Here is a 25,273-nt window from a genome sequence, read left to right as displayed (position 1 = left end):
CTGGGGTGGGGGGAGGGAGGGTTCAGGTGCTGGAACAGGATGGCAGAGGAGGACCTAGGTGGGCGGTTAGAGTGTTTTGGGAAAAAATACCAACTACTGTATTTACTACTGACTGTTTTCCATCAGTCTCTTGAATAAAGAATAAACAAGGGGGCCGAGCAGTAACACAGCTGGTTAAGCGCACATGGCATGAAGCACAAGGATCCACATAAGGTCCCAGTTGGAGCTCCTGGCTCCCCACCTGCGGGGGGTGGGGTGTCTCTTCACAAGTGGTGAAGCAGGTCTGCAGGTGTCTGTCTATCTCTCCTCCGCTCTTTCCCTCCTCTCTCAATTTCTCTGTCCTATTCAACAATAATGACAGCAATAACAACAATAATGATAACAACAATGGCAACAAAAGGGAAAAAAATAGCTTCCAGGAGCAGTGGATTCGTAGTGCAGGCACCAAACCCCAGCGATAACACTGGAGGCAAAAAGGAAAAAAAAAAAAGAATAAACCAAACAGAATACAAAAGCAAGTAAGAAACAAAAAACAAATGGTTCTACGTGTCTGAAAAAGTTTAATAATATTTTTAAAATGGGACTTGTAATAGTTTGTGACACTGTCCAATTTGGTATATTGAATATATAATATACTGAGAGTCATTAATCCAGTGAGATTTTGTTTCTTTTTCCTTCAATTAAGCTTTTGTCTATGTTTTAAATGAGTGTGATTGCACATTTTCTTGCTAACTGTTAGATAGTCTAGTCTAAGTGATAAATTCATTTGAGGTTATTCTCATTTTTTAAAAAATTTCTTTACTGGGGGATTAGTGGTTTACATTTATATTATTTTCTGTATATGTAGACTCTTTCTTTGAAATTTGATATCACATTTTTAGATTCTTACAACAATATACTTGAAAACAAATCCTGAAAAAAAAAAGAGTGACTGTCTGGAGGGGGAAAGTGGAGGGAGCGTGAGTGACTTCATTTTTTTTTTTATTAGTGATTTAATATTGATTTACAAAATTATGAGATAATGAGGTTATAATCCCAAACTGTTCCCACCACCAGAGTTCAGTGACCCCATTCCCTCCATTGGAAGCTACAGCATTTCTCTCAAGGTCACAGATGTGGGTTGACTATTATTATTATTTGAATATTAATTAATTTATTTATTCCCTATTGTTGCCCTTGTTTTATTGTTGTAGTTATTATTGATGTCGTTATTGTTGGATAGGACAGAGAGAAATGGAGAGAGGAGGGGAAGACAGAGAGGGGGTGAGAAAGACAGACACCTGCAGACCTGCTTCACCGCCTATGAAGCGACTCCCCTGTAGGTGGGGAGCTGTGGGCTTGAACCGGGATCCTTACACCGGTCCTTGTGCTTTGTTCCACGTGTGCTTAACCACTGCACTACCACCCGACTCCCTTTTTTTTTTTTTTTTTTCTATTTCTGCATAAAGAAGGATGGGTTATTTAAAACTAGAAGTGACACTGTTATTTTATCTTATTTTATTTGTGGTTAAGAAACTTGATTACTACAGAGAAACATAGAACTTGGATGATCTAAAAGCCTTTACCACCAAGTCTTTTTTTTTTCCCTAGAGGAAAAGCTATTTGTTAATAATACCATAAACATCTGCTTTTACTTAAATCATCTTGGTAGAAGATAAATTAGTAACTCTACATACTATTGTTCCTTCTGCCAGAGAATTTGCTCAAATGATACTGTCATTAGCATTTTATAGCTCGAGGACAACAGAGCTGTCACAACATGAATCTGTATAGCAAATTCTGACCATAGTGAAGTGACTCAGAAGGCTGAAGGTCAAAAGTGTGATTGATTGGGTGATTAGAATTCCTCTTAAAACAAATCAGAGTTGGCAGGTCTGCTATTGGTGGAATGTTCTACAAGTTAATGAATCTCATTAGCACATAAAACTTCTTGGATCATCAAAAAAAGTTTAATATTTGAAACCCCCCCCCAGGCATGACTTGCATAGGAATTTCTGTTTATGATCTCTTGCAACCTGGTGTCTATTCTGTTTATTGCATTATAAATACTGTGGAGGCACTAGATTAGGTATGTTTTTCATTTCTAAGTGTTAAATATGTTAAATCACTTCAGTTTATACTTGCTATATTACCTTTGTATATGGATTTAAAAAATATTTATTTATTCCCTTTTGTTGCCCTTGTTTTATTGTTGTAGTTATTGATGTGGTCATTGTTGGATAGGACAGAGAGAAATGAAGAGAGGAAAGGAAGACAGAGAAGGGAAGAGAAAGATAGAATCTGCAGACCTGCTTCACCAAGTGTGAAGCAACCCCTGCAGGTGGGGAGCCGGGGGCTCGAACCGGGATCCTTATGCCAGTCCTTGCACTTTGCGCCACCTGCGCTTAACCCACTGTGCTACCGCCTGACTTTTTTTTTGGGGGGGGGAGGGGAGAGTTCTTCTAGATGCTGATTGTATTTATGATTAGGTGCTTGGTCTAGAGATCCCTGGCTTAGACTAAGGAGGTATAGGGGCTATGAAGGGAGCAGGGACTAGGGTTTAGAGAGAAAGAGTAGAGGATCTGGCAAAGATGGGGGCAGATTTGTGTGTGGAGCTCTGCTGATATTGGAGAACAGGATAAGGTAGTGATCTATAAAGAAGTAATATTTCTCAGGAACCTGAATTATGTTAGCCATCTTGCTATATGCTTTCCTCATGATGACCTCAGCAAAGTAGCCGTTGACATCATTTTTAAGTTCAGAGGAAAAAAGTGAAAGGAGACTAGCAAGTTAAAAAAGGAATTTCTTTCTTTTTATTTTTTTCTCTCCAGTGTTATCTCTGAGGCTTGCTGCCTGCAGTACAAATCCACTGCTTCTGGTGGCCATCTTCCCCCTCCCCCCCACTGTTGTTGTTGGATAGGACAGAGAAAAATGGAGAGAGGAAGGGAAGACAGAGAGGGAGAGAGGAAGATAGACACCTGCAGACCTGCTTCACCGCCTGTGAAGCTACCCCCCTATAGATGGGGAGTCGGGAGCTTGTACCGTGATCCTTGTGCTTCTTCACACTATGTGCACTTACCGTGGTGCACCCCCACCCAGCCCCCAAAACAAACCTAACAGAAGTGATGATGACTGGTTGAGGTGAAAAATGCACCAGTGCTGCTGTTTTGCTTTTATGCTAATTTTTTTTGGGGGTGGGAGGGATTTACAGTCTTAGGCAGAGTCATTAAGGATGGAGTTGGTTGTTAACCTGTCTGCATGGGGACTAACTGAATTCTTCGTCTTTGGATGTGCTTGAAAACTTCCATAATAAAAAACATTTTAAGGAGCCAGATGCTGGCTTACCTGGTTGAGTGCACACATTACAGAGCACTAGGACATAGGTTCAAGCCCCTGGTCACCATCTGCAGGGGAGAAGCTTCACGAGTGCGCCATGAAGCAGGGCTGCAGTTGTCGCTGTCTCTTTCCCTATCTCTGTCTCTCCCTTCCCTCTCAATTTCTCTGCCTCTATCTGAGATTAAAACAGACAGACAAACAAACAAGAAACCAAACCAAACAAACAAAGGTTTTGGGCCAGGCGGTGGCACATCTGGACCCAGATTCAAGCTCCTGGTCCCCACCTGCAGGAGGAAAGCTTCTTGAGTGGTGAAGCAGAGCTGCAGGTGTCTCTCTGTTTCTTTCCCTGTTTCTGTCTCTCCATCCCTCTCAATTTCTCTGTCTCTGTGCAACAATAAGTAAATAAACAGATTAAAAAAAAGAATAAGTTTCTTTTAAAAACCAAGACCAAACAAAAAAAAGGGGGGGGGGCTTAAATCATCTAAGAACTGAAATAGTCCGGTGTAATAAAAAAATAAAGAATAGTGGCAAAGGAAGTGACTCAGAGAGTAGAGTGCAGGACTTGCCTCTTATAAGCATGAGGGCCTGGGTTCAATCCCTAGCACTGTATATGCTGAAGTAGTACTCTGGACTTTTTCTTATAAAGTTAAATAAACATATCATTTTTTTTGTTAATGTGAAAGAATGCTTATGAATAGTAGGAGGAATTCATTCCCCTTTATTTAAGACCTATGTGAAAACTCCTGAAGCCCTTTATATATATTATTATCTTTTTTTATTTATTGGATAGACAGCCAGAAATTGAGAGGGAGTGGGGAGATACTGAGGGAGAGAGACAGAGAGACACCTGCAGCCCTACTTCACCACTCATGAAGCTTTTCCCCTGCAGGTGGGGTCTAGGGGCTCGAACCTGGGTCTTTGTGCACTGTAACATGTGCACTCAACCAGGTGCGCCACCACCTGGCCATACACACACACACACACACACATATACCACACACACACACACACACACACACACACACACACACACACACCACACACACACACACATATACCACACACACACACATATACCACACACACACACATATACCACACACACACACACACACACACACACACACACACACACACACACACACATATTTGCCTCCAGGGTTATTGCTGGGGCTCATAACCAAAGCTGGAGGGTCCCAGGGGGAAGGCCAGCATCTCATCCTGGGCCAGCTCTGAAGAACACCCATGGACTGCAGGGAGGTAGTGAGCAAGGAGAATGGGACCGTAGCTGGTCTGAGCATGTCACAGAATCTTTGCAGCAATGTTAGGAGGTGCGGTGCTCTTTCTTAGTTATCTGTGTGTGCTCACCATTTCAGCCATTTTCCTGTGTTTTGCCCATGAGGCTCACCCATATTGTGGTGTGTGTCAGGCAATTCTGTCTTTCTAAAGGCCATGAACCTGTTCCACAGGTTTTGCTGATTTACCGAAAGATACTGGCATTATTCTTATTTTCTGGCTGCGGCGAATAGTACTGATTTGAAGAGTGAATATAGGGCTTGGGAGATAGCATAATGGTTAGGCAAAAAGACTCTCATACCTAAGGCTCTGAGATTCCAGGTTCAGTTCCCCAGCACCACCCTAAGCCAGAGCTGAGCATTGCACTGGCCTTTCTCTCTGTATTTTCTCTACATCTCTCTCTCTTATTAAAAATAAATTAAATACAATATTAAAATAAAATAAGAGGACATGTACTATACACCCTGGACTTTTCTTTTTCTTTCTTTTGGAAGATACCCAGATGTGTAATACTAGATGGCATATTTTGTGCTTATTGCATAGTAGATACTCCTATTATGTATTTTTTTTTTTTAGGAATTGCCATCCTGCCTTTTACAGTGGCATCACCTCCATTCCATCAGTGGTGTGTAGAGGACCCCAGTTTCTTCAGACAGGAGGTAGGTCCAGTTTGTATGTTGGTGTTCCAGAAGAGGAAGGAAGGGTGCAAAGGGGCTCACTGAGTTAGCATAGTGAAGTGCAGATCTGAATCTGAACTTGCCAGTCGGATGCCAGAACCTTAGCTCTTAGGGTATAAAGGGCAAGGGAAGTGGTCGTCACGTAGGGGCCTACCTTTAGAATTTGTGCTGTGAAGCACTCTTAGATGCAGTGGTAAGTTCCTCTATTTTCTTCTTTGATAAAAGTGCTCTTTAAAATTGTGTCTGTACCCCACCAATACGTCCTGGAGCTCCACTTCCCCAGAGCCCCACCCTACTAGGGAAAGAGAGAGGCAGACTGGGAGTATGGACCGACCAGTCAACGCCCATGTTCAGCGGGGAAGCAATTACAGAAGCCAGACCTTCTACTTTCTGCAACCCACAATGACCCTGGGTCCATGCTCCCAGAGGGATAGAGAATGGGAAAGCTATTGGGGGAGGGGAGGGGATATGGAGATTGGGTGGCAGGAATTGTGTGGAGTTGTACCCCCCCATCCTATGATTTTTTAAAATGTCTCCTTTCTTAAATAAATAAATAATAATAATAATAATAAACAAAGTTAAAAAAAATTGTGCCTATTTGGGGCTAAGTGGTGGTGCACCTGGTTGAGTGTACATGTTACAATACATAAGGACCCAGGTTCAAGTCCTTGATCCCCAGCTGTAGGGCGAAAGCTTTCCAAGTGGTGATGCAGTGCTGCAGGTGTCTCTCTGTCTCTCTGCCTCTCTGTCACCCCTTCTCTCTCAATTTCTAGCTATTTCTATCCAATAAATAAATAAATAAATAAATTTTAATGTGCATATTTTGTAGATAATAATCTTTGAATTTCTCTATATATCCTTCTAAATTTATACTTTAATAACATTCCTTTTTTTAAAATATGATCTTAAAACACAGTATGTCTTAATTTTATTAAATTTAGATGTCTATGTAAGATAGTGCCTTTAGAGTTCTGATGAAATACACATTTTTTTTTTCCTTGTGGGTTTTTTATTTTTCTTCTTCTTCTTTGTTTTTTTTTTTTTTTTAAAGAATGTATCTCTGCTTTACTTGTTTTTGCCAGAAGTTTCCTTTCAAATAAAAGCAAACAGAGTAATCTAAAACCAGATTTAAATAGGTGGAAACTTGGTGCTTATCCATAGTAAACACTAAGGGCTATTTATTTGCTCAGACAAAATAAGTTTCCCAGCTTTATTGACACAGGAGCAACAGCTGAGGCATGCACGTGTATCTCAACTCTGTTTGCATTTTGCTAGCAGGGTCTAATGCTCCCCTGGAGAGGGGCACCAGGGGCCTGTGTAGCCCAGTGAAAATTGCTTCTTTGCTGGCTGATACCAGCTCAGCTGGTCACGGGTCTGTGCCTGGCTCCGGGGAGGTATCCCTGGACATAAGGCCAAAGAACCCTCCCCTGGCTTGCTCATGTGGTATCCCTCTTGCTGGAGGGCGTGGCCTCTTCTGTGTTGCTTTTTTAAGAATGGGGTCGGGTTGTGTAGGACTCTGAGCTCTTCTTTCAGGGATGGCCATGTGCGGCTTACTAAGTGCCTGTCGTAGCTGGGTGCTAGTTTTAGGCAAAGCCTCCTGGTTCAGCATATCCAGAGGCCACACTTGGGGTGAGATGAGCAGTCTGACCTGAAGTAAGTCCCAGTGGTCTCTAACTTACTGGTTCTCAGCTTCGGGACTGTACTGCAATCACTGGGGGGCTTTACGTGGTCATCACCCAGGGTCCCACCTCTAGGTCTCAGCTGCCACATGTCTACTTTGTGCCCTGCTCATTGGGATTTTTAAGAACTTCAGTAATGATCCCAATGTCTGGGTGGGATATCACACCCGTGGTCCAATTTCTTTTGCTACCTACCTTCCTCCTTGAACCCGAGTTAAAGTCTGCTCCCTCCAGGAAGAGATATGGGGCTGCTGGAATGTGTTCCTTACACACAGGGGGGAGCTCTTCCCGCTTGTTCCTCTGTGGCGGCTCATTATCTTGGCGTCCTATGGAACATGTCTGGTGTTTGTACAGTTCAGTGCCGGCCGCTGTGGCGGATGCTTCTCACTTCCTCTGCAGAACCTTGAGGTGCGGACACAAAGGAAGGACAGCTAGCTCTCACTGAGATTTCTGCAGGCTGCAGGTCACTTGCTGAGCATGGATGGTAGCTTCCATGTTATGAGGGAAAGGCCGTGATGATGTTAAACTCACACTTGTGGAGTTCCTGAGGCTTCTCATTAGACCCTCACTGTTAACCCTCTTGAATGTTTACATACTCAGCCTTTTCCTGGCTCTACCCACTGCAGCTCTGAATAAACGGCAGAATCAGTCTGGGTAATCTTTGCTGGAGTTCTTTCTCATTCCTCCCTCCCCACCCCCCCCCCCCATTTCTTCTCCTCCCTCCCACCCTCCGGGGCCCATCCCATGAGACAGTAACAGGCCAAGCTTCTCCACCAGTTGGCATTCTCTTGGTCTGAGGCTTTCAGATTGTTTGGTGGAAGACTCATAGTTTTAGAGATGAGATTTGGGGCTTGGGTAAAGAAGTGCTTTTCTGGCTTCGGTTTTATATTAAAAAGGTGTTCAGATGTAAAGCTTTAGACCTTTGTCATTTTTAAAATCTACACGACAGAGAGGAGTAGGTTCTTGTGTTCATGGTTGAAAGTCGCCCATGAGAGTCCTGAGGGGATGCTTCTGGAATGTAGAGGTTACTCTCTACTCCATGGCGTCTGGGGATAAGAGCATTGAGAGCCATACTCCCCTCCCGTGTGTATCCTTCAGAGACCGTCGGATGCAAGTCCCAGCGACAGGATGCTCACCTCACCCTTTGAGAAAGGCTAAAGGCCATCCTTCACTGCTACCTTCTGAATCTTGAGCCTGTGCAATTTCCTCTGCAGCCAATACTGAAATGAACCAGAATGGAAGAGGATTTTGGGAAAGATTGTCCTAAGTGGACATGGTATATAGAACCTCTCCCTCCCCTTGAGACCATGCCGGGTGATCACACTCAAGGGTCTCTTGGTTAATGTTACATTTGATGGTGATGCAGGATATTGTTTTTGTTTCCCTTCACACAAAGCTTTTGTGTGAGGAGCCTGGAGGTGACTTCACTAATGTGTTCTTTACAGAAGTGGGGCCAAGTATCGGAGCCCCGAGTCTCGAGAGCTGAGACCTTTTATTCACATGATTAACATAGGCCAAAATTCTAAATTCCAAGAAGGCTGATCCAAATGGGAAGCAGGGCTGCACAGACGTAAAGAAACAGCTTAGGCTAATGGAAAGCAATAGTTAGGTCCTGTAGATTCTAGGTAGAATCTCAGTATCTTTATGGCTGCTGTAGTGATGCCTTGTAATCCTCTCCCAAAACTAGTGAGTCAGTGACCTTCCTCTGGGACTTTTGTCCACCCGAGAACTTTTGTTCTTTGACCCCATCTTTTCTTTGAGGAATACTTGAAAAGAGTACTGTAGGTTTTCAGTTGTACATTGAGCCTGGATTTACCAGATAGCATCACATCTGCATGTTTTTCTACACTGGGTACCGGTCGTTGCCCCCCCCCCACCCCCATACAGACTGTAAGGATCTGAGACTCGTCACCTCCTGCTCTGCCTGCAGCCAGCCACCACCCTGTAGAGACAAAGAGCACGTGGTGGTGATAGCAGCTACCCCAACAAGTCTGCCACTTCCTATGCTGAGTCAATATTCTGAGTTAATATCCCATTCACATGTGCTAACAGAGCAACCAAGGATGTGAGGATGGCAGCCTTACCACCCAAGGTTGAAATCATGATCTGAAGAGGGAGTAAGTCCAAGCGACACATTCTGTAGACAGTTCATTACAAAACAAACACCTTTGTCATTGTGTTCTGTTACCTGTGAGCACTCTGTCAGCACCTGGAGCAGAAAGGACATCAGTTCCATGTTGGTTCTCCTGCTGTGTTGCTGGGCGACTCCAGAGTGGGTCCCAGAACCTTTTGCCCCAGTACAGAACCTTCGAGAGACCAGCAGGAAGGACAGCAAGGACATCCACCCGCCTGTTAAACATCTGTGTGACGGATCAGTATGTAGTGAGTGCAAGTGGGTGTACATTTTTGTGCCGGTCCGTGTTCGGGCACCAGATGCCAGGCTAGCTTCGCGGGTGGGAGAGAGACGACCAGGAACTCATGGCTGAGTGGGAACGCAATCTAATGTTTATTGACCAGAAAAGAATCTGCATTTATAATTTCCAGGAAGGAAGTGGCAGGGTGGAAAAAAGGAAGTGACTAGGAGAGGGGGCAGAGTGGAAAAAGAGTGGGGATTAAGCCAGTGGGGATTAAACCAATGCCCTGCAGGCAGGGTGGGTCTCAGACAAAACAGTGATTATGTAAATAGACCACAGCATCAGGCAATGCAGCAGACCTGGCACAATTCTTCTTCTTCTAGCGTTTGCCCTTCTTCCGTAGCCAGTCAACAGCGTCAGGTTGAGCCTGATGTAAAGTTTCGAGACCTCCTTTGAATCTGGAGAGGTGGCAGTCGTTGACTATGTGGGTCATAGTCTGTCTGTAGCCGCAGGGGCAGATCGGGTCGTCTCTGGCTCCCCAGCGATGGAACATAGAGGCACATCGGCCATGGCCTATGAACAATATCTTTGTATTCATGCGCAGCTGCTGATGCAGTGGCCTAGAGGAGCTCATTCCAAGTGCAGCTGGCACTGATTAATTCTCCTTGGGCTTGAGATGTGATTCGGTGGGGCCTGGCCTGGGAGGGTAGCCGCTCTGACACTTGTATGGGTGTCTCCCTTTAGTTTACTGCCCTGGAAACAGGTGTGTGTGGAGATGGAGGTGGGATTAGGACACTGCAGAATTTGAGGGACAGACTGCCAGCTTAAGGAGAGGCCCAGGCCTCGGGTAATGTCTGATGTCATAGGAATTGAAGGCTGTGCTTCTAGGAAGGACTTTAAAAAGGGGAGAATATGGCTGCCTGGAGTGGTGTCTTTGTTTTGCAGATGCCGAGTCCCAGGGACAATCTTGGTGGTAATGAAAAACAAAAATCATGAGTGAATGGGAGAACTGCAAGTGGCTCTTGGGTGCCTTTGGATGATACTTCTCATTTTCTCTCTACTCTTCTCTAATCATTCACTTGATTGTTGACCTCCTGGGGCTGATTAGTTACACATGCCACTCTGAAAAGGTCAAGGGTTAGAGAGAAATGGGGCATTTAATTTTCTGTTGTTTTAACAGAGTTGTTAACATACTGGAAATTGGAAATTAAAAAGTCAGCAGGCCCCCAGCACAGTTCCTTTAAAGAGCTAGGCCATTGCCTCGTGGAAGTTGTTTTACCATCATCTTCGCCTATCCTCAGTTGACCCCAGTCCTTGGGTCTCTCAAGACCATCTCTAAGAGAAACTACTCAGATCTTCCCTGTCCAAGGTAGTCCATACTGCCTTCAACTGGGAAGTGTAAAACCACATATTGCAGTCTGAGAGGGCCAACTTAATAGAACTACAACCAGGGGTCATTTTGGTTCCAATCATAAATGTTAACGTTTCTTGTGAGCAGGGACACATTTAACACAATCGTACAGGCAGTGTCAGATGACACAGTGAACCACCCCCTCTAGGACAGCTATTCCATAGACGAGAAGATGATTCTGCATTTCTGGTGAGCTCACACGTGCTGGTGGTCTGTGGACGACACCATACTGGGGTTAGCAAGGCTTTGATCTAGAGAGCTTGCACAACCTCTCGTTGTGTCAGAGAACAGCAGGAGCCTCTCATCGGTGAGATGGGCGAGCACAGATAGTAGACTGCATACCTATGACTTTTTAAAAAAATTAATTTATTTATAAAATGGAAACACTGACAAGACTGTAGGATAAGAGGGGTACAGTTCCCACCTCTGACTTTTCATACCTGTTTCTAGCACATTGCTGAGCATAGTAGGTGTGTAGCTGGTGTTTATGTGTCTTTCTGTTGAAGATCAAGTAATTTTGCCAAACATGTTAGAAGGTAACATAATTTACATTTTAAGTCAGTTCCAGAACCTGTTTCTGAAAATTGTTTGCAGCCCAGAGCAGGGAATCAGAGCAGAAATTAAGAAACAGAGGTGGGGTGGGGGGATTAGGACTTAATTATGGATTATAGCGGCGTTTGTCCTTAGGGATGCAGTTAGAATGTAGAATAGCCCCCAGAGACCCTGTGAGACCTGTGCAGTACTGAGGGAGCCCTGCGTGGGCCCAGCTGAAACCGTGTGTGGAGTTGGATGGCCCTAAGTTTACTGTGCTGATGGGGAGCGAGTGCGCTTCATTTCTCTGCACCTAGGAGAGCCCAGGCCTGGCAGCACGTTGACACAGGTGTTTACCGGGTGGGCAGCACGGGGGTACCCCCACTCCTGTATCTTGCCCGAGTGGCTGGTGTTTTCTCTCTGCCCCCCTCTCCCAGCTCCCCAGCTTTATCGTGATTTAGCTTCTTGTCATCTGCATTCCTCGTAGCTGCGTGTATGAAGCCAGACTTACTCACTTAAATTCATCGTGCAGCCCCACGTGACCCCACATAAATCTCTGAGATGGGTGTGCAGAATGGTGGCTCATCTGCTCTGCCGGGGAATTCTGTGTCCTGGTTTGCTCTTCATGGAGGAAGTCGACGGGGGGGGGGGGGGGGTAGCAGATGGGCATGCTGGTGACAAGTACACTGTTCCTCTAGGTGACTCCCCGGCTCACATGGACTGGGGTGGTGGGCCTCCTTCCTAGGGGAGAGCCAGGCCGGGCTGTCGGGTGTGGCCTCTTTCTTCTGTAGCTTGTGATCATGGCCAGCATTGTGGTTTCTCAAAATACTGTTTTTTAAATTTTTATTATTATTTATTTATTTTTGCCTCCAGTTCTAGCACTGGGGCTCAGTGCCTGCACTACAAATCCACTGCTCCTGGGCACCTTTTTTTTTTTTCTTTCTTTCTTCTCCCCCCCCCATTGTTGCTGTTGTTGTTGGATAGGACAGAGAGAAATTGAGAGAGGAAGGGAAGACAGAGGGGGAGAGAAAGATAGATACCTGCAGACCTGCTTCACTGCATGTGAAGGATCCCCCTACAGGTGGGGAGCCATAGGCTTGAACTGGGATCCTTGTGCCAGTCTTTGAGTTTAGCGTTATGTATGCTTAACCCAGAGCCAGAGCTCTACTGTCTGGCCTCCTATCCCTCCCCTCCCATCACCTCCCATCCCCTCCCATCCCCTCCCATCACCTCCCATCCCCTCCCATCCCCTCCCATCCCCTCCCCTCCCCTCCCTTTCTTCATCATTGGATAGAGAGAGAAATTGAGGGGGTAGAGGGAGATAGACACCTGTGGCCTTGCTTCCCCACTCATGAAGCTTCCCCATCCCCCTCCCCCACCCCCACCCCCCGCAGGTGGGGCCAGGGGCTTGAGGCTGGATCCTTGCCTGCTGTAATGTGTGTGATTAACCAGGTGCGCCTGCAGAATAACATTGCCCCAAACTTTTATTTAGGAAGGACAAAAGCATAGACCATCACCAAGCTAATCATCAAGTGATGATCAGTTTTGTAATGATTCTTCATTGGTTTTATAGCTGTACCTGTGCTATGTGCTTGTACCTGCTATTCTGTAAGGAGATCCATACGTCTCCTCACTGGTGCATAATGTGGATTGCTGTCATTTAAACGGTCGCACAGTATCCTTTTGTGATGCTACATCATTTGTGATGAACTGTTGTTGATGGTACAGTTCTTCCAAGTGTCCCTGGTTCTTAACAACACTGCCAGGTTTATCTTTGTGCCTGTAGCTATTTCTATATTTTGACTTAGCTCTGTAAGATAGAGTTCCAGATGAGACTCATGAGGTCAACAATCTTATGGCTTCTTATGGTAGAAACAATCTTATGGCTTCTGAACATATTGCCACACTGCTCTCCGGAGATTGGAGACGATTTACAATGGCATCATAAAGTCATTTGGTTATAGATGCAGCTTTTCAAAATAGAGGAGGAGGAGGGATGGGGAGAGAGGGAGGAATTGTGTGTGTGTGTGTTTTCTAGCATGTGAGCGCTCATGCAAAGCTCATTGTTTTATGACCCAGTCATGTTACACTTGGTTTTCATTACTAAGAACATACTAGTATCTGATGCCAATAGTCATCCAGTGTAATGTTTAACATAGCAGTATGCTAGACGTGAAGTAAAATAAGCTATAAATCTTTCCTTGGAATAGGGAATTTTTTAAAAGTTGATGAAGGTGAATTGGCAGCACCCAACCATTGTGACAGAGTTCTTGTTTTGTAAAGATTTATTTCTTTATGAAGGAAACTGAATGAGAACCAGAGCATTGTTGTGGTGGGTGTGATGTCAAGGCTCTAATATCCTCATGGATTACAATTCTTTAAAAAAATTTTTAAAATTATTTTTATCTATTTCCTTTTGTTGCCCTTGTTGTTTTATTGTTGTAGTAGCTGTTGTTACTGATGAGAGAAATGGAGAGAGGAGGAGAAGACAGAGGGGAAGAGAAAGATAGACACCTGCAGACTTGCTTCACCGCTTGTGAAGTGACTCCCCTGTAGGTGGGGAGGCGGGGGCTCGAACCAGGATCCTTAGGCCGGTCCTTGCACTTTGTACCACTTGCGCTTAACCCACTGCACTACCGCCTGACTCCCTGTTTTCTTCAATTCCTTATAGTTGCCATTATGTCTTTTTTCCCCCCTTTTGTTTGCCCTTGTTGTTTATCCTTGTTATTGTTACTGCTGTCATTGTTGTTGGATAGGACAGAGAGAAATGGAGAGAGGAGGGGAAGACAGAGAGGAAGAGAGAAAGATAGACACCTGCAGACCTGCTTCACCACCTATGAAGCGACTCCCCTGCAGGTGGGGAGCTGGGGGTTCGAACTGGGATCCTTAAGCCAGTCCTTGGCGCTTCGTGCCACATGCGCTTAACCCACTGCACCACTGCTCGGTTCCCCATTGTGTCTTATAGTAGGTACGATTCCTTTGGAAATTATTAGCCTTAATACCTGTCTCCTAAAGTGTCAGCACATTAGTTTTCATATTATGTATGTAAGTAGATGGGTGAATGAATGAAGATAATTTTATTCTCTTGCCTGCAACAGATTTCACAGAGGGAAGGGAGATGAAATTTCAGCTGAGAAAATTAGGGAAAAAACTAGGAAAATACCTTACCTCATATATGTTATCCCCCATGTCATCACACATGGTATATATATCAGCTGTTAGAAATGATGAACTCACCTTCTTAACCTCATCTTGCTTGAAACTTGAAGCTGGATGCAGTCGTGTTAAGCGAGATAAGCCAGAAAGAGAAGGATGAGTATGGGATGATCTCATTCATGGGCAGTAATTAAGAAAGAACAGAAAGGGAAACACTTGAACTGGTGGGTGTGTTGCACCAACGCAAAGGACTCTGAGGAGGGAGGACAGTGAGAGGGCTGAGGGTTGGGGGAGGTGGGGCTTTAGGTCCTGGTCCGTGAAGTTGGAAAAGGGGCTGAGAGAGTTCTGCAGGCATCTATCAGGGAGAGATGGGGCGCTGTACCCATGCGCCAACAACTGTGCTGTAAACCATTAACCTCTCAATTGAAAATTAAAAAGTTGAGCTCCTCCTCTGAGGTTCATAGCTGGAAATGTGACTGGGAATTCAGTCCTAGGTATCCTGTTTCCACAGGACCAAAGTGGGAGAACCCCAGTGGAATCTGCTATCTCCATCCCTACCATGTCCTCAATAGACGTATCACTGAAAATGCCTTTGCTTTATTTACACGTTTCCTCTCTTGAAACCAAGTACCTAGAAATGTGTCTAGGTATCTTCTGAATGCCGAAGTGTCCTGCTCTCTGTCCCAGTATTCCTTGCCCCCTCTTTCCTCTCTTTTGTGTTTCATATAATAGGTAAGTAGTACTGCAGCTGAAGAGGTGACTGCGTAGTTAGAGATTGGCATGCGTGCATGAGGGCCTGGGTTTCCTACTTGGCACCTGATGGAGGGAGTGTTGTGGTCTTCCTCTCTCTCAGCCTCTCTGCTCCTCTCCATTCTTCTCTCTCTCATAAAAATATTAAAAAAGAAGCATGTGTAGAGGTTGTAACTTTGATGCAGTTGTCTTTCTTCAGTCCAGAGCAATCCAGACCTGTCCAGAGACTTGTATTGATAGTCAAAGGGGAGAGTACAGAATCAGAATACAATTCCTTATGTAGTTACGGCCCTGTGTGTTTCCCAAAGTCTGATTATACACTTTCTTTTTTTATTTGAAAGAAGAATTTCCATGCTGGGTTTGAATATGCATTTGTCCCACGTGTGATCCTAATAACACTCTCGTTATGGTCCATATGTTCAGAGTAGAGATTTAAGGCTGTCAAAGGAGCACTAACTCTGTGTCACTTGACTTCTCTGTGTGACTAAACCCTGCACCTCGGCATTGCACCTACTCTGTAGTCCTTTCTCTCCTCTGTAACTTCTTACCCCAGATACGCCCAGTGCATTTAGCTGCGTAATGGACATTCAGAAGCTAAACACTTTAATAGCCAGGGACGTGCTCAGGGTGGATGTCAAATGCCACTTGAAGGAGACTGAGTAGGAAAGACAGTGAGCAGCCCTGTTCTCTCGGCCAGTGTGATGACTGCCCTGGGGTTGGCATGATTTGTAGATGGCTTGAACCTGCTAAGCCTCTGGTGGTTCCCGACCCCTGGGAATTGATGTTCACCTCATAAGCTGCTGGCAGTTACAGCCACAGAGCAACCAGGTTTGGGATTTATAGGTGTTTACATTTCAGAGGACTTTTTTTTTTTTTTCCCCTGGTGGTTCTGGAACTTTGAAGTGGAAATGCTTGTCCTTGGTATGACCAGATAACTGGTTTTCTGCCTGTTGCTAGAGTGCTTCAAACTGCCCCCTAGGGTGTAGACTTTCTTCCAGGAGAGCATGAAGCTAATTCAGTAAATGCTGTATGTGGCCTGGAGCTCAAGATGAGTCTTGTCCACACCACCACTGTCTTCTCTGCAAGTGACAGCAGCAAGAGAACGTCTTGTTGGAGACCATTTTATTACGATACCTAGCTAGGCACCTTTTGTACTTTCTTTGATTCCCTAAGTGTTTTGCTTTTTTTTCCTTTAGTGGTATGAAATATAAGATGTCCTCAGTCATTTTTTTAAAAGTATTTTCCTTCTTTATTTCTTTCTTCCTTTTTTTAAAAAAAATTATTTATTTATTACTTTTTGTTGCCCTTGTTACTTTATGTTGTAATTATTATTGTTGTCATCGTTGTTGCATAGGACAGAGAGAAATGGAGAGAGGAGGGGAAGACAGAGGGGGAGAGAAAGACACCTGCAGACCTGCTTCACAGCTTAGTACTTAGAAACTTTCATTCCCTTTTTACATCATTTTTATGTGTGGCTATAATCATACTATTTATGGAAATTGTACTTTTTTTTTTTTTAAACACTTTACTTGCTTTTCCCTTTTATCCTACCACTACTGTTAAGGAAGTCTGAGTTTTTAAAAGTTTTATTGTGAGGGGTCTAGTAATCTATTTCCTTATTCTGTTAATGCCTGGATTTAGCACTTTGTCTTAAGTGATGGAGCCTGAGTGGGATGAAAATGTATCTTCTCTTTAATCTGGGGATGCTCAGCCTCCTCTGCTTTGGTCTTTTCTCGACTGTAGATTAGCCTCTAGTGAGCTCTTGGTGTGTAGTACTTTGCATTTAAACACTTAGAATCAGTTCTGTAAAATTATCTTCCTAAAAGTGAAATGTTCTCTAGTCTAGGTTTGCATTGATTCAGAAAAGATAGTGTGTGCATGCATGTGTGTACCCACACATGTGCTTAGATACAAACTGAGAGGTAGAAAATGCAAGAGACTGTGGCACCAAAGCTTGCTTCACTGTGGTGGGTGCTAGACTCAGACTAGGGGGAAGCACCTGGCAAAGCGGCACGCTACCTCAGTGAGTGTTTTTGCTCGTCCAACATGCCCCCATATTTTTTAAAAAAAATTATTTAAAAAATGGAAATACTGACAAAAAACATAGAATAAGAGGGGTACAATTCCCACCACCAAAGCTTTGTATAGACACCTGCAGACCTGCGTCACCGTTTGTGAAGCGACTCCCCTACAGGTGGGGAGCTGGGGCCTCAAACTGGGATCCTTACGCCGGTCCTTGCACTTCGTGCCATGTGCACTTAACCCGCGGTGCTACCACCCAGCCCCCACTTTTAAAGCTTTTTTAACTAGATCAGCAACGATAGAATGGTGCTATTTTTTTCTTTTAATTTTCATTATCTTTATTTATTGGATAGAAACAAGCTTCTCCACCTACAGGTAGGGGCCAGGGGGTCAAACCCCAGTTCTTGTTCATTGTAACATATACATACGCTCAACCAGGTGCACCACCACCTGCCCCTTATTTTTTTTTCTTTCATAATAGTGAGAACATGTTGGCATGCATCTCATAGCTGTTGAAATCTTGCTTTATGGTTTACCTCACTTAGCTTAAAGTCCAGGGAGCTTGGACCTCTGGAATCTAGTAAGGTGAGTTGAGTGAGTGCATTGGGGTTCCAAGCTGCTTTGGGGGTCGGGACTGTGATAGGACAGAAGGAGCTGTGCTTAGCTTCTGCGTTTCCTATTCAAGGAGCGTGCTCCCCTCCCACACTGCTTCAGGAGAGAAGACTCTTCACATTAAGGTGAAGGCAGTATATGAGATTCCACTGTTTATAAAATCTGTGGCATGGGTGTGACAGTCCCCCCTCCTGCTGCCATTTTTAAGAACTGGTTCACTCTTAAGGTTCATCTTTTGGGTGTGTGAGATATGTCACTTGCGTGTGTGCCTGCTTTGCCATGCCTGTGACCCAGGTTTGAGTCCCAGACCCCATGACGTTGGTGGGAACTGGTGCTGGATTCCTATTGTCTAAACTGAGAGACAAGTCAGCACGGCCTCTCTCATCATAACTACACTGTATTCTCACTCCCTTGGTCGAACACATCCATTGTGGCCATGTGTGGATTAGCCTCCATAGATTCAACTGGATGGAAAAGCTAGTTCCAATAACACAGCTTCTGAATTTTTTGCAGCATTCTCATGTTCATCCACAAACTAATTTAGCAGATAAAAGCTCTCTGACATCTCATGGCTTTTTTTTTATTTTTATTTTTTTATGTGTACAGTTAGTCATCTGAAACTTTTAGCGAATGGAGAATCCAGCAGACACCCTGGGACCCACTTCTGGACACAGTGAAGCTGCAAGTTCTCCTGGAGGTGCCTTTCATTCAGAAGGACAGCATTTTCATTCACAGCATTCCCTTATTCCCCCAAATTAAAGCATAAACATTTCAGTGAGAATCTCCTTAGGGCATTGTTTACTGCTAGTCTATAATGAGTCTCAGAACTTAAATTCATGTAGTGTGTCTTTGGTTTCAGAAGATTTTTGTTAGACCTTTTCTGTTGTACTTCCTAACCGCTCTGGGGAGTGACTCGGAATTATGTTTATCATATGAGGACTGAGGGTTTGACATTTGAGGACAACGCTCCTACTTACAAAAGACACTAAGAATGGTGTGGAACATTAGAGTCACACAGCAGGAAGAACCCGGGGAATATCAAAATAGAAAGATTTCAACTTGTTTCCATAGCCCCTGGGAATGTATTCATTGAGAGTGTATTTTTTTTTTTTTTTGAAAATGTAGGGTTATTCCCAGGCTGTGCTAGAAAATATAGGCTCTTTCTTCTTCCTTCTCTTCAGGGCTTTTATTTCTGAAGTAGTCTGTTCTCAAGTGTTCAGTAGCACGATGCCTAATAATGACTGACAAGCATCAAAGGGTCTTCTCTGCTCTCCAGTATATGAAATTGAGGGCTTACTACGTGTGCATAGTGCACATGCTGGGGCCGGCGCTGAACACTCAAATCACAGTCCCTTTCATCAGGAGTTTCCTTTCATCTGGAGCGTTTGGTGGAGAATGTGTGGTCACCAAGGAGGATGTACCCCTGTTTCTGGAGAACTTGGTGTCCAATGAGAGAGCCAGTACCTCACATTCAGTGTGTTAATAGGGCAAGTCTAGGTATCCTGAGATGGCGTAGTCTTTTCTGCTAGCCCAGATGCAGGAATTCTCAGTGGGTGGGTGAAAGTGTATATATTTGGAAGATGTTTGGCGTGTGAAGCTGACTTACCAGCAGAGTACAAGCAACAAGCATACTGAAAAACCCTCAGTGTTATGGAGACAGATAATGGCTTAGTAAAGGACCATCTGAATTCCTGTTGACAGGCTTCCACCCTGTCTTGAGAGGAAATGCCAGTCAAATCCGTGGATTTGATACTGGGTTCCAGGTATCTGACAGAGAGCTGTCATCAGGGTTGGTGCATTTTAACTGTATACACTCAGAAAGACTGTATAGCTGACTGTGATTCTAGTGCTTGTTAAGAGCTGTTTTATATTTTTCTTCTTTAGCAGAATGTAAATGTTTCCTTTCTTTTGTTTTTTATTACCTTTTGCCCTTGTTTTATTATTGTAGTTATTATTGATGTCATCATTGTTGGATAGGACAGAGAGAAATGGAGAGAGGAGGGGAAGAGAGAGAAGGGAAGAGATAGACACCTGCAGACTTGATTCACCACCTGTGAAACGACTCCCCTTCAGGTGGGGAGCCGGGGGCTTGAACCTGCCAGTTGTTGCGCTTTGCGCCACGTGTGCTTAACCCTCACTATCGCCCGACTCCCGTAAATGTTTATTAAAGACTAAAGGCTGATATGTGTGGTACCATACTTCGTCTTAGCTGATTCTCATACTGTTCTCATGATTTACACATCTCAACTTTGTGTGGGGCACCATTTCATATTGTCTTTTCCTTTTGAGTAAGTTCACTGAGTATCTACCAGTCAGCTATTTCTGCTATTAGAAAATTCTCGGGCTGGGGAGACTTCATAATGGTTCTGCAAAAAACTTTTATTCTTGAGGCTCCGAGGTGCTAGGCTCAGTACCATCCTAAGTCTGAGCTGAGCAGTGTCCTGGTGTGTGCATGTGTCTCTTTCTCTCTAAATAAAATAATGTTAAGAAAGTAAGAAAATTCTTGGGAGTTGGGCAGTAGCGCAGCAGGTTAAGCGCACGTGGCGCAAAGTGCAAGGACCTGTGTGAGGATCCTGGTTTGATTCCCTGGCTCCCCACCTGCAGGGGAGTCACTTCACAGGCGATGAAGCAGGTCTGCAGATGTCTCTTTTTCTCTCCCCCTCTCTGTCTTCCCCTCCACTCTCCATTTCTCTCTGTCCTAACAACGACTACATCAACAACAACAATAACTACAACAACAATAAAAAAAAGAAAATTCTTTAAGAACTACACTTCAATTTCGTTCAAGTAAGTTATGCTTAATTATGTATGTAAGCCACAACGAGTGTTTCTCGGAAGTAACTATTCCCATGGGTGTAGAATCCCATAGGGAAATTAAGCCGTGTGATATAGTGGTTTATTGCCATGAATATTATTCTTTAAGAACATATTATTATAATTATAAATTATACACAGTGAAACTAAGTAAGTCTAGGTTAACCTAGGCAAAAAGAGTTCAGTTTTGAAGCCAAATGTCATGGAGGTAGATGGGAAACTCATTTGAAGGTGAGAAAAAGGACCAAAAAATAATGATCAGAGAGCCCAATGTGAAAAGAGCAAACTCACCATGTTGGGAAATGACCCAACATTAAGTATGTGCAGTAATATAATCTTGTCACCATCTTATTTTTTTTAAATTTATTTATTTATTTTACCAGACTACTGTTCAGCTCTGGTTTACGGTAGGGGGTGGAACCTGGGACTTCAGAGCCTCAGGCACAAAGAGAGTCTCTTTGTTTCACCATTGTTGTCTCTGCCCCCGCCCTCTCCTTACCATCTTCCAAAGGCAGAATGAAATAGCAGCAGTAAAATAGGTGTTTCCAGAGCTTTGAGGTCTGTTGTTGATAGCATATTATTCTAGGGAGAGCACACTTGTTTTATTTCTAGAGGACAGATTGTTTTTGCTTTTGTGGAGAGCAGAGGAGCAGAGGGCACCCTAATCCCTAACCCACCGTGACTGACAGGCTGGTTACAGGTGTCGTGTTCAGAGGCAGTGACTGCCATAACCTGATCTCCTTAGAGGAAGCCATTTACCTCCCACCATCTGTGGCATCAGCAGATGAGCTGTGCCTGAACAGTGGGGAGCAGTTCTCCCTCCAGCCTCCTTGGTCTTCTCAGGAGGGATGCCGCTGGCTGCCCTGTTGCTTAACCGGCAGCTCTGACCAACTCATGGAGCTGTACTCACACCGGCTGATATCTGGCCTGAGAAACTATTTATAAATAAAAGTCTTCAATCAGAACAGCCAGAGGGAGTCTGAAATGTCAGATGGGCCGTTCAGGATTCATAAGGGTGATGGCGCAGTGTGAGGCTTTAACGTACCTCTAGATCTTTGAATGTGCTGAGTGTATTTTTCTTGTATGAATAGTAATTTCAGAAAGCATGGTGTAAGCAAAGCACTTGACACAAACACAGATCTTTTTTTTTTTTTTTTTGAACATTGTAAACTAGGGCTATAAAACAACCCAAACAGGACACTAATAAACCAAAAATCGGATGGGACAGTATAAAGAGCTGGGGGATGGATACACATTTCTGTCCTCACACACAGACTGAAAACTGAAAACCACCCCCTAGATCCATCAGAGAATAGGGGTCTCAGGTCAGTGTCCTAAAAAGAGGGAGCCCAGAATGCAGTTTCCCGAAGCCCCGTCCCCTCCCCCACCTGCCTGCCCCACCTGCCAGGACCAGTAAAAACAGTTAAGACCCTAACTGACTAACTGATGAGGCAGGGCCAGCTCCAGCCTGCGACTCAGATGTACTCAGGACCCAGCACTGTGAAGCCTTGTCCCTTGTGCTTTCATGAGCTTTATATCCTTTACTTCTCTTTTTTATTTTTCATGACTTTTACTGAAATGCCAGTGGAGGCTTAGGAAAGTCCTTTGTTTCTTACAGTGGAAGGGGTAAGTAGCTTTTTTTTGAACTATCTCCAGTGCATGCCCTCAAAAGAAATCATCTTAGCTTAATAGGTTTGATTTTTTAAAATTTTATTTAGAAATCGTCTTAGCTTAATAGGTTTGATTTTTTAAAATTTTATTTATTTTTTACTTGTGATTAACTGAGTTCCAAGATTGTAAGATTATAGGGTATTATAGTTCCACGCCACAGCCACCAACATTCTGTGTCCCCACCCTCCAGCTCCCAAAGAGAGCCACCACAGTGGTTCTCACAAAATCTTCGAAACTGTTTGCTTCTGGTTTTGGTTTGATTTTTGTTTCTGCAAGTTCCATCTACAAGGTGTGTAGATTCCACATATGAGTGAAAGCATCTGGTAGTTGTCTTTTTTTTTTTTTTTTTTTTTAATCTAATAGGTTTGGGCTTTATTAGAACGCAGTTTACTCCTGATTCCTTTTAGACTTCTGGTTTTACCTAAGGGGCTGAGGCACTGATAGATACTTTTGAAGGTCACAGTCCAGAAATTTCTGTACATTAAAAGATCGAGACATAATCTTTTTTTTTTTTCTTCTGTCTTTTAAAAATATTTATGGGGAGGGGGGAGAGTGAGTGAGAGAAAGATTCAGAACATCACTCTAACATGGATGGTGCTGGACTTGAACTCAGGACTGCCTGCCTGCTTTCTCCCTCCCCCTTTCCCTCCTTCCCCTCCTTTCCTCCCTCCCCCTCTTCCCCTCCCTCCCCCTCTCCCCTTTCTTTTCCCCTCCTTCCTCCCTCTTTCCCATCCCCTCCCTTTCTCCCCCTCCTGTGTCTCCTTTTTCTTTCTCTCCTTTCTCCCTCCTTCCTTCCTCCCTCCCCTTTCCCCTTCCCCCTCCTTTCCTCCCTCCCTCTCTTTCTTTTCTTCCTTCCTTGTTTTATTGGACAGAGAGGAATTGCGCGAGGCGGTGCAGGCAGAGAAGGAAAGATGAGAGCACCTGCAGCCCTGCGCCACCACCTGTGAGACCCCATCCCCACTCCTTTGCCACAGTTGGAGACTAGGGGCTTGAACCCGGATTCAACTTTATTTTTAAGTTGGTGCAGGAGAATGAGCCAACGGCCTCCCACATGTATGGTACCACTAAGTAACTTCTCCAGTTAATTAAAAAACAAAACAAAAACCTGTAAATTTGTAGAGAGACAGTCAGTCAGACAGATAAAAAATTCCACTGTGCCACCCACTCATCCGTGATGCTCTCGGATGAGGATGGGTTTGCAGCTAGAGTCTCCACATGCCCGGCCTGGGCTCTGTCCTCGGTGGCACTACCTTCTGATTCCCCTCCCTCCCCCGCAGCTCAGTCCTAGGCCCCTGGAACATTTTCCTTATCTCAGCACTCAGCGTCACATCGCTTAGGCTTCTGGGTAAAGGGAACACTGCCGAAAGAACGCCAGGGCTTAGTCAGGTGGCATTTTGGAGGCAGGTAGAGGGGACGTCCCTGCAGAACCAGCAGCACATGCCCGCCTTGCAGCTCTGTGTGCTCACGCGAGCTCACGCTAAAGGCCCCCTCCTCTCTCTCTCCATGATACATCTTGCCTGGTTCTCCACAAAACATGGATAAGAGAACCTCTTTGTTGCTGTTTTTTTTTTTTTTTTTTTTGCTTTTCCAACTTCAGTGTCATGTGTGGAGGAAATGGGGGTGCGGTTCCTCTAGGTAGGCTAAGTGCACCTCACCGTCAGTCACGTCAGCCTCCTCTGTCATCATCGGGCGCTAGATCCAGCCCCTCTCCCCCACCCTGCACCGCCCCTCTCCCACAGAAAGGATTCTCAGGACCCAAAGATGTGAAGCCACCCTGTGGCCCATCCCGAGGCAAGACTGCTACACTTTTTTTTTTTTTTTTTTGAGAACCAGAGCACTTTTCATCTTTGGCTTATGGTGGTGTGGGGGATTGAACTTGGGGACTTTGGATCCTCAAAGCATGACAGCCCCCCCCAACACTCCCCCTCAAGTTTGAGGTCTATTTTGTTACTTATTCTACTTTGTCTTCACTACTTTAAGATGGGTTCCTTTGAGTGCAGTTTTTTTTTTTTCCTGATTTTTAAATCTCTTGTGCTTGAATTCATTCTTTTTTGTGTGTGTGGGTCTCATGCTTTTATTCTTTGTCTCGTTAAGCTTTTTTCCTACTTCAGTGTTCTTTTCCTCACGGTTTAATTTTTTTTTCCTTCTAGTGACACTAGTGTTGTTAGGTGGTAACCATGCTGCAGAGTGGGGCTGCCATCCATGCTGCTGGCAGACCCCATGCCAACAGCCACCAGTTCCTCGAGACTGTGCTGAGTAAGGCTGTTGGACCAGCATATTCTGACTGGGACACACGGGCATGAAGGTCGTTCCCGAGATCTTCAGAGTTCCTCAAGCTTTCAGCCCCCATGTCTGCCAAGTTTGGAGCATGGCAGATTTGGATCACCCCAATATTGTGAAATCTTTTGAGATGATCTAGGCCCCAGGAAATGCTACTTGGTCATGGTGTTTGTGGAGAAGTGATGTTTGATGGTCTCCTCGACTGTAACCACATGAACACGAAAGAGACTTGTGACACATCCCTTAGCCTAGTTAGCGTGTCCTCTGTGTAGTGCTACCACCAGAAGGGACCTCAAGCCATAGAGGTTGATCTTCAAGTCAGAGTCGCAGACTTCGGCTCCAGGGTGTTCACCACCGTTTATAATCTAGACACCTTCTGTGCAGGCCACTTTCCTCTGCCCTGGAAGTCCTCTTGAACCATAATTCTGATGGCCAGGCAGGGCCTATACGGAGGGGAGAGTTGTCCTCTTTGTGATGGTCACTGACTCCCTGCTTTTTGAAGGAAGGGACTTCAGAGAGCTGCAGGAGTAGGTGCTGAGCAGAATACACAGCCCTTTCGCCATGTCTACAGAAAGGGCCAACTAATTCCTTGCCTACGATCTCTAGTCACAGGGGTTCTAGGAGAACTCCCGCGAAGCCTATGGACAAATGTGGGCCTTGAAGAGAGGAGGATGCTTGCACTGAGTTGCTCCCTGACTACAAGTA

General features: G+C 44.6%; 1 protein-coding gene across 2 annotated transcripts in view; it reads left to right on the top strand.

The window, feature by feature from the left end:
* The first annotated feature begins 5,168 nt into the window (after nt 1-5,168).
* Nucleotides 5,169-25,273, top strand: part of FARS2 (phenylalanyl-tRNA synthetase 2, mitochondrial) — a 406,538-nt gene continuing 386,433 nt past the window's right edge. The window contains exon 1 of one of the 2 annotated variants that reach the window (XM_060188748.1): nt 5,169-5,270. The gene's annotated coding sequence lies outside the window, so the exon portion shown is untranslated. The remainder of the gene's footprint in view (nt 5,271-25,273) is intronic. The other variant, XM_060188747.1, reaches the window with a different exon arrangement.

This window comes from Erinaceus europaeus, chromosome 4 (genome assembly GCF_950295315.1).
Source record: "Erinaceus europaeus chromosome 4, mEriEur2.1, whole genome shotgun sequence".
In the NCBI taxonomy this organism is placed as follows: domain Eukaryota; kingdom Metazoa; phylum Chordata; class Mammalia; order Eulipotyphla; family Erinaceidae; genus Erinaceus; species Erinaceus europaeus.
The sequence above is the reverse complement of the archived record's forward strand: the minus strand, read 5'-3'. Positions and strand labels throughout refer to the sequence as shown.